Here is an 18,095-nt window from a genome sequence, read left to right as displayed (position 1 = left end):
ATTGAAGTGCAAATTTCTTGTGTTTCCACAAGAATTGCAAACAATAAATTCCCGTTGCACAATAGCTCTTACATTCATTAAAAATACAGAAGTTAATAAGTAGTGAAGTGGACAAAGAGACTTGTTTGTTACATGCAAACGTTATCATTAATGAGACTAGCATTGAACACTTACTTAAAATGCACGTTCTGATTCCTCATAATTGGATTTCGTTTTCAAGTGCTCTTTAACAACGCACAAATTGGGTTATACAACCTAGTTTGTGTTATTAACCTTTTAAAGCGCCTTTAGTTCGATTTACAGTCGTAAAATTACATTATTAGTTGTAACAAATGGCAAGATATATATATATATTTTTATTCTCGTTTACACATAAAATAGTGTGTGGAAAAAGCAGGAGTTTCAACGAGCCGAAATAAAATCGGAATATTTATGGGGTTTACCTTGACATAAATATCGACTCATGTTGTAGGGATTTTCTACGGATTATATGGAAATTTTTCTATGAATTTTTTATAGAATGAAAACGCGTTTGGGTAAATCACTTCGTTACATTAATTTGCGTTGTCGTTGCATAATCTTTGTTGTTAAGAGGATAAATGTGAAGTACAACTTCTATAAAGTGGTATCAAAATTTCTATCATACTTATGTCCAGCTCAATTCAAAAAAATATATGAAACATTTTATAGAATAAGAATATAGTAGTTTTTATCATACAGAATAAACTTTATGTTTTTAAGAAAATAAAATTAATTAATTCTGCATGTAGACATTTTAAATGTAAAATTTAAGTAATAAAACTCTAAAAACTGTTGTTTCATTTTTACCTCTTTAAACTTTGTAATCAAAAGATCAATAAAAGATGAGGGTTTATTCAGTATTTAACTTACGTAGATATTTATAAATTCATTAAAAGTTGAAAAGTATTATTAAAAAGTTTTATGTTTATGTTGTTCCACAATTTCAATTATTTATTAAACCTGTTTTATAAACATTTGTTTGTTGTTCTTGTGTAATAAATTTATATTTTCGAATAATAACTTTCGGTTTTGTTATTTTAATACACAATCAAACGAAAATACTTTGTTTATTAATTAAATGCCTGTGTATCAATTTCAAGACGAGTAACACAAATATATTTACACTACAGAAAGGAAATTCAAGAATAACACGATTTACTAATTATAAACATCATCATAATAATAGACAGCTTGGGCTTAATTATCAAATAACCTAAAAACAACCTCTGCATCCCAGTTAAAACATTCTTCAACCGGAAACAAGATGAATTTACATTGTGACAATAGATCAAATGTAAATATAAAAAATTTATGCGCATAGTTTCATCTCGAGTTTCATAGTAAAAACGCGCCATAAAAGGTGTATCAAATTAGTACAAATAGGATTTCATTATTGTGTACAAGCGGTTCGAGTGACATAACTGTACGGTGTGCTTGGTTAAAGAAAGGTCGCAATGTTCGTGTCTCGTGGAAGTATTTCTACCTGACCAATTCTTGGATTTCTTATCATAGCCCTACGAGTAACACAATCTACATTTATTTGTTTGAGGACTTTTTGCTGCTCAACACTTGTAAAACTCATTATAATATTATTATATTATTATGCTCGTCAAAAACCGCTTTTGGAACACAATATTGTGAACGCACAATTGGTTGGAATAATAGGAAATTACAGGTTGCTTTTCAAAAAGCCTCCAACATGATTTTAAATTGTATTAAATTAAATAATTACCAGTTTGTTGGCCAATCCAATTTATTATGTGAATCGAATTGAAAGAGTCAATGTCCACCCAATTAAAAATTAATTATAGGTTAACCGGGTGTTGCTAAAGAAACCATCAGGTTTGACTGTCACAGTTAGCAATTGATAAAAAAAGAAACAGTCCGATCAAATTAAGTTAGCAATCGGGCATGTATTGTGTTAAATGAATATTTAATTTGCGAGAGTTTAGTCTTTAAAACGAGTGGGAGTTGACAGCTTGAAAAAAGAAATGCTAATAGGCTTTCATTATATAACCACTAATTACTAATTAAAGCACGTTCGCAAATCTTATCAAGAAAATTACATTTGAAACAAAAAGAAAATTAAACCAAGCCCGAGATTATGAGGCAGAAGAAGTGGAAATGTTAAGAGCCTTATTTATTGCCCGCGATAGTTAAATGAGACCGGGTAACATTTGTTGTCTAATCAAGAAGCGAAGTCAATAGTGAACAAACCTTGTTCAATTTTAAACGAATTGCGAGTGTTTAATTAGTGACTCAGGTCGGATCTAACAAGTGCATTCCCATTTTACTCTACGAATATGTCGGACATGCTTTGTTTTCGCGAATGAAAGGCAAGTCTCCTGGTGGAAAGCGAGCAATGGAGAAGCCCGGAATGGGGATTAAGCAATTTCTCGTCGGGAAACTAATTTAAATATTCATGGTTAAGATGGAAATTGCTTTTAGACGATTTGAGCTTAAGGTTACCTTAAGAACTCAGTTTTGATGGGACAAGAAGCTTGCTAACTCACAATTTATATAATATACAATGGTAATTAAAAATTTCTGATGTAGGGGATAAAATATGTTGCAGCTTCGCTATATTAATATTCATGCCAATGCCTCATAAATAGCGTTTGCATAAATTTCATAGACAGGTATTAAATTAAAGTTAATTGCAAAGAAACCTACCAGTACAGTTCATATTATGCATTTTGGAAAAGTTTAGCGATTTTGTGAATATTTACAAAGAAGAATGAGGTAATTTCAGCTCAGCTTTGTCTTGAAAATTTAATTGATTGATTAGGCAAGAAGCTAGAAGGATCAGTTTTAAAATAAAGGGTAGAATATATAACAGCTTCATTAGACTAATATCCATGACAAAGAAACCTCATATATAAATGGTTTGATAATATAATAGTTAGAGATTAAATTAAAATTAATTGCAGAGGAACCTAATGTGCATAATTTGAACTGTGTAAAGGTTTAACGAATTTTTAATAATTTTCAAAGAAACATTAAAACATTATTGTATACAGTTACTCATCATGTTCCACAAAATGTATTATACTCAAATAAATATTTGATACGTGCAATTGAAATGTTTCCAAAAGTATTCAAATAATTCATCATATTTGAATTAATTTCAGCTGCATTGTAATTTTCAGCAACGCATTTCAAATATGCTTTGTACTTGACAATAAAAGACTTCTCTCTATTGAAAAAGCAAAAACAAAGAAATTTGGAATTATTATACAATTTATATACTCACAATACAATTTAAATATTAATAGATAACTTGGAATTAGTTTTAAATGATTTTAGCTTAGTTCTCACCTTCAAAACTATGTTATGATAAGACTATAAACTTGTAATGCAATTTATACAGAATCAGAATAACAATTAAAAGTTTTCTAATATAAAGTAGTTATAGCAACTTCTCTGTCATAATATTTATTCACATCAGCGAAGTTTCATAAATTAAATTCCATCAGCTGCATTTTAATTTTGTTAAAGAATACATCAAGCTTGTTTTGAGAGTAAAACACTCACTCACGAAGTGGAAAACAAGAATGAAGCTCAGAACGAGAATTGCATGTAGAAACTAATTTAAAAATTCATCGTTAAGGTAAAAATTGTTTTTAACGAATTTAAGTAAAACGTGATGGAACAAGAAGTGTCATAATTTATAGAATACAGAATTTTAACAATTAAAAGTTTTCGGAGCATAAAACGTCACAATTTCACTAGATTAATATTCGTGCCAGCGAAGCCCCGTAAACGGGGAATTGCAAGTATTAAATTAAAGTAAATGTAAGAAAACCTACAGTACATAATCTGGATTTTTTAAAAGTTTAATAATTTTTTTAAAGTACTTACAAGAAAGCTTGGGATAAAGTGAAGACATTTTACTATTATTTGTCATCCTTTATCCTTTTTAATAATACTCATTCCAAAGTTTAAAGTAATTAAGAAAATATTTTACAATAAGGTTAAATCCAACATCTGTATTTTAATTTTCTAAAAGGACATATCAAGCAAGCTTTGTTCCTGAAAATAAAAGACTCGTCAACTGGAAAGCAAGAAACGAGGAAGTTCAGAACGAGGATTAAGCAATTTTACATCCACAAACTAATTTAAATATTCATGGTTAACATGAAAATTGCTTTAAGACGATTTTCGCTCCGGAATCGAGTTTTCTTGATAATAAATTGTCTGAACGTCTGATTGATTTTCTAAGAAAAACAACTTATATAATTGTAATCCAAAACCAAAAAAACAATTTGTTCTGACCTTCCAATTTCGATAGGTACAAATATATACGGTCTTATCCTATACTGCCTCCAGCAGAATTAATCTAAATGTTCTGGTTCTTTTTATTAATACATCTTTGACAGATAAGAAAAACACTGCGAGATTAAAATGAACCCACGCAGAAAAATATAAATGCTAATTTAATAAATGACCGTACCAATGTTTTAATTTGTTGCCGACCATAAAAACCAAAGTCGATACACCTGGTAATTTATCTGTTTTTAGTGGTTCTAGTTTCAAAATATATGGTAAACTTCAAGGACGATGCAGTAACAGTTTTGATCCATTGTCTGATTTATGGTTTCTTTTATCTGGCATATTATGTTTCGTGATAAAAGCCATTTCATTTAGGACATGTGCGGCTCTTGAGTTTTAAGGAATGTTGATTGGAAGTAATATAATAGAACGTTGGATTTTAGTTGCATGTTTTAGTGACAAAACGAAAAAACGTTTTTCTCTCTCACGAAAATAATTTTATAATAAACTTTTTGTTTCAGGTGTGCAATCAGCAATTTCATCATTACACAGGTATACCCACTTTGATAATTATTCAAGCACTTCATAAAGTATTTCTCTTGTTTTGATGAGTAGCAAATTACGCAACTGGACCCATTAAAGCATTCTTTCAAAGTTTGCTGACAGTTTCGAAATGGCATTTCTGAGAAAGCATATGTCAATATTTTTTCTTTCACGGAAACAATGACCACATCGCCATTCAAATCGAATTAATCATCGTTAAAACTTGTGCATACAACGAGTACAGGAGATCTGATCTAACGGTAACGAGGTGATTTAAATTGGACCGGGTATTACCTAACCGTAAAAAAGCAAAAGTTGTTTAAAATCGACTTCTATTGATAATAGGATTAATTTGGTTTGAAATTAATTCCCCCCTTAATTGGCTAATTAATGAAAAACGTGTGAATTGTGCTGCGAATCGAATGTGGTGCTTTTTTAGCGCGAGCGAATAAATGATTGGCTATGGAGGAAATGAAGATTTATTTGTGTGACTCGTGTATTTAATTTAACAAATCTAATTAGACTGTCTAACGTCTGTTTATGGTAATTCATAACCCAATTCAAATGTTTTCTTGTAGTAAATTAATGAAAACGTGTGAATTAGGATAAAATATTATTTATTTCTTTTATGATCACCATGTGAAAATAATAAAGACTGTTAAGGATGTAAATTGAAATGTTAGATGTTTGCGAATAATTTTAACATGTTCATGTAGATATTAAATTAATGTTCGGCAAGTTGCACAATATCGATCCACCTTCATTTACTTTGACATTAAATACTTGAATTTTCAGCACATCAACAGGTTCTAATTCACTTCTATTCTACACCATTCAATTTCTCATGAATTTATAAATTAGTTTCAAATCGCAGAAACTCTATATAATTTTCCATTTCTGTACAGTTTAATTAATGTTTTCTAAAAGACAACAAAACATATCAATTTCATAATTCCATTGTTTTCACTTACTTTCTTTGTTAAAGTGTATTGAATGAGTAATTAAAATTGAACACATAAAAAAAATATTTTATAGATGCAATCTTTTTTTTGATTGCATATATAAATAAAAATTACTTTGTAAATATTTCTGAAAATAATCTTTTAATTATAAAAACAATAAAATGTATTTGTGTCTTCAGTTTTCGGTTCCTGTTGGAAAAGGTGTCATAATTTATATACATTCAGTTTTTTCTGTTGAAAACAATGTTGTTTACACAATAATTGTCCCCAGCAGGAATAAAAATTCCTTTGGTAATGTTGATGTAAACTTTAATATTAATTTGTCTTCAGCAAATTTTATTCAAGGTTAAAAATATTTTTGAAGAGAGAATATAATATCCCTTTTATAATTTGTATGTGTTTTGTTTTCCTGCTGAAATAAAAATCCTTTTTTAAAACAAACGTTTTGTTTTGTGTAAATAAAAATATGTTTTATAACCAGAATTTTTAATTTTAAAAAATAATTATATAAAGCAAATATTGTTTTAAATTAAAACTTTTATCTTTTATTGAATTTATGTATATGTTAGTGTAATAAATTGTTAAATATCATAACATATAGAAACAGAAATTGTTCATTCAGTTTCTTTCAATTATTCAGTTATAAATTATTTTCCAATCACTTTATACAATCGTTCCAGCGAATGTCATTAAATGCTTTCCAATAGAATCTAAATTTCCTTTTCATTATTTCGCTGTTTTCAGTTTCGTCTTTGTATTGTTTTGTATAACAATTATTGGCTGCGGAATTAAAATACTCTTTTTACAAATACATCCAATTTGATTGCGTATATTAAATATTAAAATACGATTAATTTGTAATTATTGGCGTATATTTATATAAATATTTCAAGTGCAACTAGAAAAAAATAAAATTAATTCCAATGAATTTGTAGATGCATGGGCAGGAAATAATATTTGATTAAATATTATTAATATTTACCGAAGGGAGAATAACGATGTTGTGTATAAAAAAAGTCTCTCCAGCAGAAATAAATGCATCAAATAAAGCTCATCTTAAAAATAAAAAAACTAAATTTGCTTTTCATTATTTCGCTGTTTTCAGTTTTGTCTTTTTAAAAGTGTATTGTTATCTGAAAAGAGTAATTCTAAAATTACATTTCTTTTGGTTGGGTATTAATAAAAATTGTTTTGAAAATATTCCTGTTAAATAACTTGACAGTATATTTAAATAATAAATAAATATTTCCGAGACAAATAAAAAATTAGATTTATTCCAATCTAGTTCCAAATTTAATAATTTAATTGAAAGAAACAATATTCGATTATAAATGTATATCGATTCTTTTATAATTTCAGTTTTTCTTTTGCGTTGTTTACACGAAAATTCTCTCCAGAAGAAATAAATACATCGACTAAAACTCCTTTTAAAAATAAATTTCGTTTGGTTGTCTGCAAATAAAATATCTAAGTTTTAAAATAAGACTTTTAAGTGTCACATTATATTCATTCATACATTTATAAGTTCTTTCAAATCGCACAAACTTGGAGCCTTCTTAATTTCTATTGAATTTAATAAACGTTCTTCAAAAGAAAACTTTTATCAGTTTTTATCTTTATATTTTTCCCATTTCAGAGATTTTTATTTATGCTTAAAAATAGTTTTGTAAATTCTTTATTGCTTTAAAAGGTATTAAATTTTAAGATTTTATCGAATAATTTGCAGGCAATGCGCATACAAAACCAAAATAACACAAATCCACTCGACAAACATCCTCACTGTGTGTGCAAGCGTTTCATCCTTTGTGTATTTACGAACGGTTCAGCCTCTCTCATATTACACGGCGCGCTCGGAGGTAGATCTCTCATTTGCCCGTAATACACTGTCACTTTTTTACTTGTACCGTAATAGCCTGGCTCGATCAATTCGATCGTGTGCTGGCCGCCATTCCTGCTGGAGGCCCGCAGGAATTTTGTAAACAAATACATCCAGCACGTCCGATTAAGTGCATCGGTTTCTGGTTTACGGTGCACCAGATAAGAATATGAATCATGGTTTTCGAAAGAACTTTATGACTGGTTTTTATGTGTGATTTTTTAAATTATACAGATTTGAATAAACAGTACAATCGAAATATTAGTTTTATGTTTAAATACAGACGGGGAAAATTAAAATAGCAACCTAATAATGTCTCTCAAATTATTTCATGAATAAGTCATATCATGGAAAATTTAAATGCATAAATAACTTGCAATAAATAGTTTAACTGAATTCAATAAGACATCAATGTCTCAATAAGTTAATTAATTATTAATGTATGTTTACATAAATTAAATTAATAAACCAAGCAATAAATCATGACGGCCTATAAAAAAATTAATCAATTTTCTCTTTCCAATAACTATTTCAATTTTATTAATTGCTATTTGAAGCTTCATTGAAAATACTTTTTATTACATCATAAAATTCTATCCAACTAATTGAATTGGATAACAGAAACGTAATACTGAATAAAATAGTAAAGGAAATGAAATATTGAAGCAGGAATAAACTGTAAATAAAGGTAACACTCTAATTCAATCATATATTTCATCCAGTATTTTATAAAACAATTTCATTCGAATGAAAATTTATCGTTTTTCAATAGTTCGGCTTTAATATTAATGAATTATATCCGCACAAATTGATTGTACTTTGTGTAATGTTTGCTTAGAAAATAACTACAGAAAGCATTCACAAACAATAGCCATAATTCCTTCGTTTTATGTCCATATCTCACACATCTTATGGCCGGAACATCGACAGTTTACAGAAATCGAAAGGCAACGAACTCGAATTCAATTTCGAGGCGAAATTAAAAACAAACAAAACATTGCATGTAGGTGAACTACAACCCAAATAAATTCGAGCTGGTGCATAATGGCACAGATGTTGATATTGAAAGTTACATTTGTTATGGAAATAGGCAAAGAGAAAAAAAAAAGAAAATTCATTTAAATTACTTTTTATAATAAGCATAAGGAATAACTGACTTAATTGAATTTGATTTTACGGTAAACTACATTTATAGTTCAATAGAAATAATGTATCTCAATTTAACAATTTCACATCTGGTAAATTACTTTCTATCATTGGAAAAAAAATTAATTTGTCCTTTGTAGTAAACTAGGTTGTAAATCATGTTCGACATAAAATCTTTCTTATAATTTTACTTCTTGTTTATTAAAAAATTATTTGACCTATTGAATAATAAAACTATAAATAATATGATTGTATGTAAATGAAAATACATCTGTAAATATTCATGCAAATTATTATTGTTACTAATTAACTCTAATTATACTTTTATCATTTACATACGCAGATAAATAAAATATTGCACGTACAAACAAAAATAGATACTGAATTTATTAATTCTATATTTGTAGTCTGTTTTTAAAGGCTTCAACAGGAAATAGTATATAAATATTTATAGAGAGAATAAAACATTTAAACTGTTCCCATTATTATTTTTGTTTTCGTTTTTTCGACATCAAATAATGCTTTTTAGAATAAATTCTCGACTTGAATTTATAAAATGAAACTTTTAGTTTAAGTCATTTATATCCTATTGCTTTTATAACAAATTAATTTAGTTTTACTTTAGTTTTGTATGTAGCTGTTGTGTATCTTTATAACTTAAAACATTGTTCTACGAAGAATAATTCCCTTAAGCAGGAATAAACACATCAGACAAAGCTTCTTTCACAAATAAATTCCTTTTGGTTTTATATAAGGTAAAATAGAATTGTAAATTCCGAATTTTTAAATAATAAACCACCAAAGGAACATTGATATTCCTGACAAATAAAACAGAATACTCTAGACCTAACGGAAACGAAATGACAATCGATTTTCCTGCTTTTTTACACATTTTTCAATGTTTGTTGACACACAATTTCCTGTCATGTTCAGCAGGAATAGTTTGCAGATTGATTTTAGCACCTGCTTCAATTTTAACTTGCTTCAAGCAGCCTTTGTTTAAAAAATAACCCCCCTGGTTTCATTTATAATGGCTTTATCAGCTAGATTTTTCTCTGTTAATTACAAAGGATCAGATACAGACATTTTATGAAATGGGATTTTAATAAACTTTAGAATAAACAGATATTCTACTCGTTTATTATTAAATGTTTATCAATTAACTAAATGAAGCCATGAGGAATTTAAAATTAAATAAATTAATATTCCTGCAAAATTAAACGAATATCAAGACCTCTGCATCGAACAGCTACAAAAGGGCAATTAATTGCCTTGTTTTTATGTAAATTTCTCAAATTTTAAATATCCAATTGACCCAATTTTATAGTTTAAAAATTGTTTCACTTAAGTGTGCCTCAAGTGGCTTTTTTATGCATAAAAATTCCTGTTGGTTTAATTTATAATTACTTTATCAAAGTCAAAAAAATATTATTATTATTATTTTTGCACTATTAATTTAGAAATGTCTTGATTAAATAAATTGACATTCGTTTATTATTTGAAAAATAAAACTATAGATAATTTAAAATTATACGTACCTAATACAAAACAAAGTTCAATAATTTTGTAATTAACAGGAACGAAAGGCAATTAATTTCCCTTGCTTTTACGTTAATTTTTCAAAATTTGGATAGCATGTGTTGACCCAATTAATTGGCTAGTTCAGCAGGAATACTTTGCAGATTGATCGAGTTTCATTTGGAATGGTTTTAATAGTTTCAATTTTAAAGCGCTCCGAACGTTGTTTTACATAAAAATTCCTATTACAGCTTAATAAGTTTCAGGTCAAAAATAATTCTTTGTGGAATGGTATCAGTTATTATTATATAATTATAAATAAACAAAATCAATTATATACTCTCATATTCCTAGAAATTAGAGTGCAATAACTTTGAATGGACCAGGAACGAAAGAGCAATCAGTTTTGTTGTTTTTCTGCAAATTTTTCAAATATTAAACATCATTTATTGATACACAATTTCCTGTTATATTCAGCAGGAATCGTTTGCATGATTTTAACACCTGTTTCAGTTTTTGTTTGCATCAAACAACTTTTGTTTTCATGAAAATTCCTGCCATTCGGTATCAGTTGATTCTCCTGCATAGCACGAATAATTATTTCAGGGCGTGCAATCTTCAAAAACCATCGTTGAATCGTTGCAATTGCGGTTTCATATGTGTTTACCAGTTGTTTTAGTTCGTTTTTGCCTGTATTTATGTATTTAAAAAAATCCTGCTGTTTCAACCGATTCAAATTGTGACCGAGAAAAAACATATGGTTACTTTTGAATGGATCTCGAACGCATAAAATCCCTAATGAGACGGTGTTCATCTAGATATGTTAGTAACTCCTGCTGGATCCAGTCCGTTGGCGAAGTTTTGCGGCGGGGCACGCTCGGTTTACGGTACTCGAAAAAAAGTGACAGTGTGTTACGGGCGAACGGGAGAAACACTGGCGCGCTCCGTGCCTAGCTAACACACGGCCAACCTACTTCGATTTAGTGTGTTTGTGCTCTTACGGCCGGTTCCATAGAACGCGGCGCGCTCGCGTTCGTCCCCGTGCGCGACCCAAGTTTCGTCGTGTTCCTGCTGCGGCACACGGTGTCCCGTAACTGCGTCCGAGGACGGTGTGACAGTGTGAATTTTTCGACACCTCCCCCGGGGGATCACGGCTCTACGTCGAGTGGTTCAGTGATTTTTTTGTCGTTCAGTTTTGCTCGGAGTGTGCTCGTCCTGCTGGATTTTGGTTTCTTGTACTGTTTTTTATTATTATTATTTTGGATTATTCGGATTATCGGATTGATTTGCATGGTGAGTGGCCGACAGATTTTTGAACTATTGATGGTTAATCGATGGGTGGACATGTGGCGGTTGCATAATTTAAATGTCGAGTGTCCGAGTCTGCAGGAATTGCATTTATGTGACTCAGAGCGTTTTCTTGGAAAGGGCATTTTTTCGTTGTCACCGCTAGTGGACCATTGGTTGTGATTTACATCGCATACAGTTTATCCTGCTGGAACTCCAACTGGGTTTTTGCCTTTTTTGTCATACGCCAAATTTTTGGCAAATAGCTGACATTTCGACATGTGGTAGTGTTGCATAATAAACTTGATGAAATATCTGCAGGATTGCAGGAATTGCAGTAATGTGAGTCAGAGAGACCGACTTTTTCTGAAAATGGTCATTTTCCTTCTTTATGTTTATTAATTCAAGGCGCACATTGATTTGCATATGCATGGACTTTCGGTTTGTACAATTCAGCAGGAATAATGGTTCGTTTCCTTGACCTGCGGCACCGCTTCAAAGACTTTTAAACTGCGAATTGGTTATTTTCAATATTTACAATTTAAATTTATTGGCTGTAAAAATTTGTACAACAAAAATTTTGCACAAATTCAACGAAACGTTTATTTAGAACTGATTCGTTTTATTGAAGGTGCCCGCCAAGTTTTTAATTTTGTACTTGGCATTTAATCGATTGTTCGACATGTGGCCGTTTTATATAACGTATTGGGAAATACAGAACAGCAGGATTTAAAATAAAACTGTTGTTCTTTTATAAAGATTTTTCCCTTGCGATTCCATTGAAATCACATTTTGTTGCAGATTGGATTTTAAATTGCACTAAAACAGATAATTAAATGAAATGATGAATTAAATTTGCAAATGCGGAATTCTGTTTTTAATTATTAAAGTAAATTTAATTTTGTTCGACATTTGCATATTTATTACGGAAAATATAAATAACTTAATTAACCTTATTTTAGGTAAAAGCAAAAATTAATTTCGTTTTAATAACTGTCAATAAATTTTCGGTTTGATGTAGTATTGATTTAATGTTATGGTTATGGTAATAAAATCACTTTTAAAATAATTTATCCCAATTTGTGATCAAACTTAAATTGGATTTTTTACCAGTTTTCATAAAATCATTTAAAATTACAACAATTTACTTTGAACAATTAAATGAACAAAATATATTGTAAAATTATTTTATGACTAATAAATATATATTTTTTATAAATAATTATTTTTATTTGATTCTGTTGTGGTATTTGATGAAAAATTTCTGTTTTTATATTCGATGTCGTATTTTTGTATAAATGTTATTTTCCGAAATATATTTTGAAATTGAACCAAAGATTTATATCTTCCTAAATTATAATTTCAATATATAATTTAGGTCCCCCTAACATTATTTAAATCCCAGCACATTTTTAAACAATTATAAATCATTATTCATCTCACACGAGATAAAAATTTCTAAACCGTCCGACACAAAGGATGAATTTTGCATTTGATTCAATGGAATAGGGCTGTTCTTTTCAGCCGTATTGATTTACCGCTTCGGTTATGGAAATAACACCCAGGCTCCGTTACATCATTTCAAACAGTTCCATACGAAAATGACTGACATTAAAACATGCCTATTCCGAATGGTATTTTTTTCACTCGCACATTGATTAGTTGTCCCCATGTATTTAATTATCTACAGGATGTTTCACTTGTTGTATCCGCTCATTGTACCTTCTGTTTTATCATTTAGACCAATTTATTAAAGCGGTTTTTAATTAATACAGTTAAGAGGCATCTGCGGATAAAAACAATACAGTTCGATGATGAAAAACTATGCGTTTTTACGTGATGGGAAAGGAAGAATAAAAGTATATTGTTTTGAAAGGTTCAATTTTATCTAACAGGGAAATGAAGCCTTCAGATGCCGTAAAATATTTCGACGTCTGTAATTAAATGTAAAGTCCATTAATTGCAATTATTTCAGATCCATCACGCCCTTGAAACGGTTTCCTGTCTTCTCGACTTTCACGGTCAATAGCAAACTATCCATTTTACTCGCAACTACAATCAATCTGATCTCAGTCATGGACTTTAGTGATTTGAATTTTTACATTGCTTCCTACTAATTAACATGATCCTCCTAATGATCAATTTCAACGTGAAATCAATACCGAGAAATGTCCTACTTCAGATCAGTTATACAGTTATTTGTATTATCTGCCCGCTGGTAGATTATTGACAAACCATTCTTATCCAATTATCTTGATGGTAGGTTGTACGGAAATAATAATCTAATGTAACCATGGCAACAGAAAAACATTATTCCGGTGGAACACTCTCGAAAATATTATAAATTAAATGTCACACTCCAATTGAACAAGTATTTTTTGACATATTTTAAAATTATTATGTGTATTTTGTGTCAAATAAAAAATGTTATTAATAAAATAGACAAAGATAAAGATGAATAAGAATAAAATAAATACAGCAATTTATTTAAAAAATGTAATTGGACATTAGGATTAGTTTTGTATTGTGAAAATGAAAGTCCTTTGTCACCGTTTCATTTACAAGTTATGTCTTCTTAGATGCCCCCATCATAGGGATTTTGGTCACGGTAATCATGTGTACCATTTTAAATATTGAACGAGCCCACCTCGTCTAACAATACCGTGTAGGTAATTGACATATCGACCCACACTGCAGGAGAATTAATTATTCATTTCATTTCGTATAATCATGAATCCCATTATGCCATTATTATAATGCCTCGATAAATCAGTGCGGCGTCCATTTAAAAACCGAAACCTCATAGTTTGTTTTCACAAAACCAACGCTCAATAGGTTTGGAACATTTAAAACGGTACGACCTTTATTGAGACATATTCAGAGGCCACGGAAGAAACCGTGTGACTGCCTATGAAGATGTTGAGTAACAGACGGCCTTTCCACATAGCCGTTTGTCGTGTTTGTTTAGGATATTCGATTTGTGGAATACAGACATGCAAGGCTGAAGCAATTTGGTTTTCGGTATATAATTCGAGAGGGTCCAATTATGAAACGAACCAAATTGTTAAATATTTTAATAATCGCGTTTAACCGTTAACTGAATTTAAAATGGTTAACGTGGATTCATTTGCATTTAAACGGATTAGTAAGTCGAATCGTGACGAAATTTATAGGGAATTTTTAGTTTCATAAACGTTATATTACTTATTGCCCATAAAAGGGCTAATTCAATTTAAGATTTGGACAGAAGTTGTCAATGTAGGGATTGCTGCGTTCTTTTAAATCATCATGACTTTGGTAATTATATAAATAAAAAATCTTATCGGATTTGCTCTTCAAAACAACATTGTAAATTATTATAAAATTTAGCTTAAGAATTAGCCAAAAGATAATCATTCCACATATTTATTACTATATGTATGTAGATTTAAAAAATAATAAAACCAAATATTTTAAGTATTAACTTATCTATGTAATATTATTTAGTCTCCCACACCTTCAATTATCTTATTTCTAAAAATAACAATTATTTTATTTTTATATTTAAGTAAGAACTTATCAATGGCATGTTTGTGTTTGATCCCCTCAAACAAAATATTCTCACAAACTATATAATCATTTTTCTAAAAATTGCAAATTATAGATCAAAGTTAAATATTTAACAAAGATTAACTTACTGCCAGTATACGTAAAATAAAATAAACTAAAAATTCACTTTCATTTAATAACTGAAAATTAAAACTGTCTAATTGGAAAGTGTAATATTCAAGTCACGGAACTTGAAACTTTTTCATTGGTTCCTGAAACTTATAACTTTGAAACTAATTTAATAGGGTGACTTTCACAATTAAAACAAAACTTAATCCAATTATTAAATTAATCAAATCGTGCCTTTTAAATATTTATTATTCGAGTAATTTCCGGTATCCAATAAACTAATCTCTATCTGAACATCTCCAATGTTTGCGAACCTGTTAATGCACTTAAATTCAACACCATCATTTTGAAAAAAACGACATAAATTCAAATGGGCGCGACATATCTAAAAACAAACAAGTACCAACACGAAATCGCCGTATTCAAACATCCCATGCAAACATTGCGACAAAATACAGATGTTCGAATGATACACACGACATAAATAGGTATGCATTTCATTAATAACTGTAAATTCCGATGCAATACATCTAGCACTAATTTAGTATATCTAGGCATCGAGATTTAATGCCGCGAAGACCTCAATAAAACATTTCTTACAGTGTGGAAATTGATCGGAACGAGAGCATCAAGAGTTTCTGTGAGAGTTTATGCTTTTTTGTTCGTTTCTGTTTGTTCACGTTTGAGGATATCGATAATTTATAATTGAAAAGTAAGAATGTATTTTCTAATTGTAGTATAATTTAATTTCTCTCTTTAGTGTTTGTTCTTTTAGCATGAGGGGTAACTACAAATTAGGAAATTTCTTTTTTCTAATTGTAAAATAATCTTTCTGCTATTTTTATCAGATGAAGATGTTTACTAGTTATTTATTTCTAGTGTTATTATAGTGTTATAAATAGGGTTTGTTTTTTCTCTTTTTAATGTTTATTCCTTTATGATATAACAATCACAAATTTGAATAATTATACATCAAAAACATTAAATAACATAAATAATTAGTGTATCATTTTTAGTGACTGATAATAGTGTTAATGTTCTAATTTACTGTTATTAAAAGTATTAAAATAGACTTTTGCTTTCAATTTAATGATCATTTAATTCACAAAGAAAATAAAAAATTAAAATATTTGATAAAATTATAAAATAACATTTTGTTTTGTCCATTTTTTTGGATTTTTCTAATTGGCAAATAATGATTTTACTTTTTAACATTTACTCTTCTTTCATATGACAATCATAAATTTGAATAATTTTTAAATGCTACATCAAAAATATTAATTAACATAAATTATACTATTATAGCGTTGGATTTATTTTATTATAGGAAATAGTGTTTTTATTCTCATTTTTCTTCTTCAATTCCCTTCATTTAATTCATTTTTTTTACTATTCTAATAGTAAAATAATATTTGATTTCCTTTTAATATTTGTTCTTTTATTATATGACATAATCAGAAATTTAAATAATCGCCTACATTTTTAAATCACACCTTAAACATGTTAAATAACATAAATAATAACTTGATAGTTAATACTATTTTTACGTTAAATCAAACTTTTGTTTTTTATTTTCAAGTATCATTTTAGTTACACTTCAAATCACAAATTAGAAACGTTAAAATATTTATCATCGTTTATTATTATAATTAATCCTTTTTTTAAACTTTTCTAACTGATTTTTTTTTCATATAAAATAAACAAAAATTTGAATAATAGACTGTATTTGAAATAATTCATTGAGAACATTTTATTCCTTCATTTTTTGTACTTTTACCAAAAAATCTTTGAAATCCAAAGAAAATTAGCCAAATCCCAAGCTAGAATATGAATATTTCAATTGAAATGTTTTTAATTTATGCCACAGATAAAACCCGGTGAACCGTAAACCATCATTTCAATAATTTTCCCACTGTGCCAACTAACAGTACTTTTAGTGTGGAGTGTACTTGGGAATATCTCGATAACTCCTCGAAAGCCATTCATTAATATTGCAGGCAATTAAAATATGTAAATATATTAAGGCGACATTACGTGTGTGAAACATTTTACTTTTGCCGTGGTTATGTAACGCATGCTAATCGACAGACAGACCGAAAGAAATTGGCGGCGATTGTGCGAGCCTTAGGAAACTGCACGGAAAAACAAATAAACACAGAACGAAACTAGTTTCGCCGCTTTAATTGCTTATAAAATATACAAATATTTGCCGGCGAGTACGGATAATTGTTTCTCGAACGTCGCGGCAACGACTCGAGTACCTATACGTTGCTCTGTTAACATTTTAAGATGCATCGAACAAAAACTGGCAGTATAATACAACAATATGCTCACGCAGGACTTATTGATTGTTTGAGGAACGTACGCGTACAATGCAGGCGACAAATCACGAGTGGAGGACCTTGTTTATGACTGTGATTTTTCGATAAGGCGTGCAGTAACACCGCATTACCATCATTTTACCGTTTTCCATAAACACTTTTTTTATATACACCATCGAAGACATGCGGTCAGTTCATTATATGGTAAACCGTTTCGACAGTTAGATTCGACAACAAATGGTCTTTGAATCCAAGTGGCCGGATAATTGTGAAAAAAGCCAATGTGTACTCGTATCTATGGTGTTGGTAATCAATGCTGTTTTTTGATGTGGCTGTTGAATATTTATGAATGAAAGTAACTGGTAACAGATTTTATTTGTAAAAAGTATTCGTGTTGAAGTTATTCTGGCATTTCTTTGAAATCGATCTTCTTTGGTATTGGCGGATGATCGAATTCTTTGAAATATTAATCAATCTGTGTTTATGGTCCCA

The 18,095-nt window shown here is 29.3% G+C and overlaps 1 protein-coding gene across 6 annotated transcripts in view; it reads left to right on the top strand.

Annotated features, from left to right (window-relative positions):
• Window positions 1–4,821: 4,821 nt before the first annotated feature.
• Window positions 4,822–18,095, top strand: part of LOC109604809 (SH3 and multiple ankyrin repeat domains protein 2) — a 75,922-nt gene continuing 62,648 nt past the window's right edge. For 2 of the 6 annotated variants that reach the window (XM_049969383.1, XM_049969378.1), the window contains exon 1: window positions 11,182–11,631. The gene's annotated coding sequence lies outside the window, so the exon portion shown is untranslated. Of the gene's footprint in view, window positions 4,846–11,178; window positions 11,632–18,095 lie in introns of those variants that run through there. The other 4 variants (XM_049969379.1, XM_049969382.1, XM_049969380.1 and 1 more) reach the window with 4 other exon arrangements.

The sequence above is a fragment of the Aethina tumida genome, chromosome 7 (assembly GCF_024364675.1).
Source record: "Aethina tumida isolate Nest 87 chromosome 7, icAetTumi1.1, whole genome shotgun sequence".
NCBI classification, from domain to species: Eukaryota; Metazoa; Arthropoda; class Insecta; order Coleoptera; family Nitidulidae; genus Aethina; species Aethina tumida.
The sequence above is the reverse complement of the archived record's forward strand: the minus strand, read 5'-3'. Positions and strand labels throughout refer to the sequence as shown.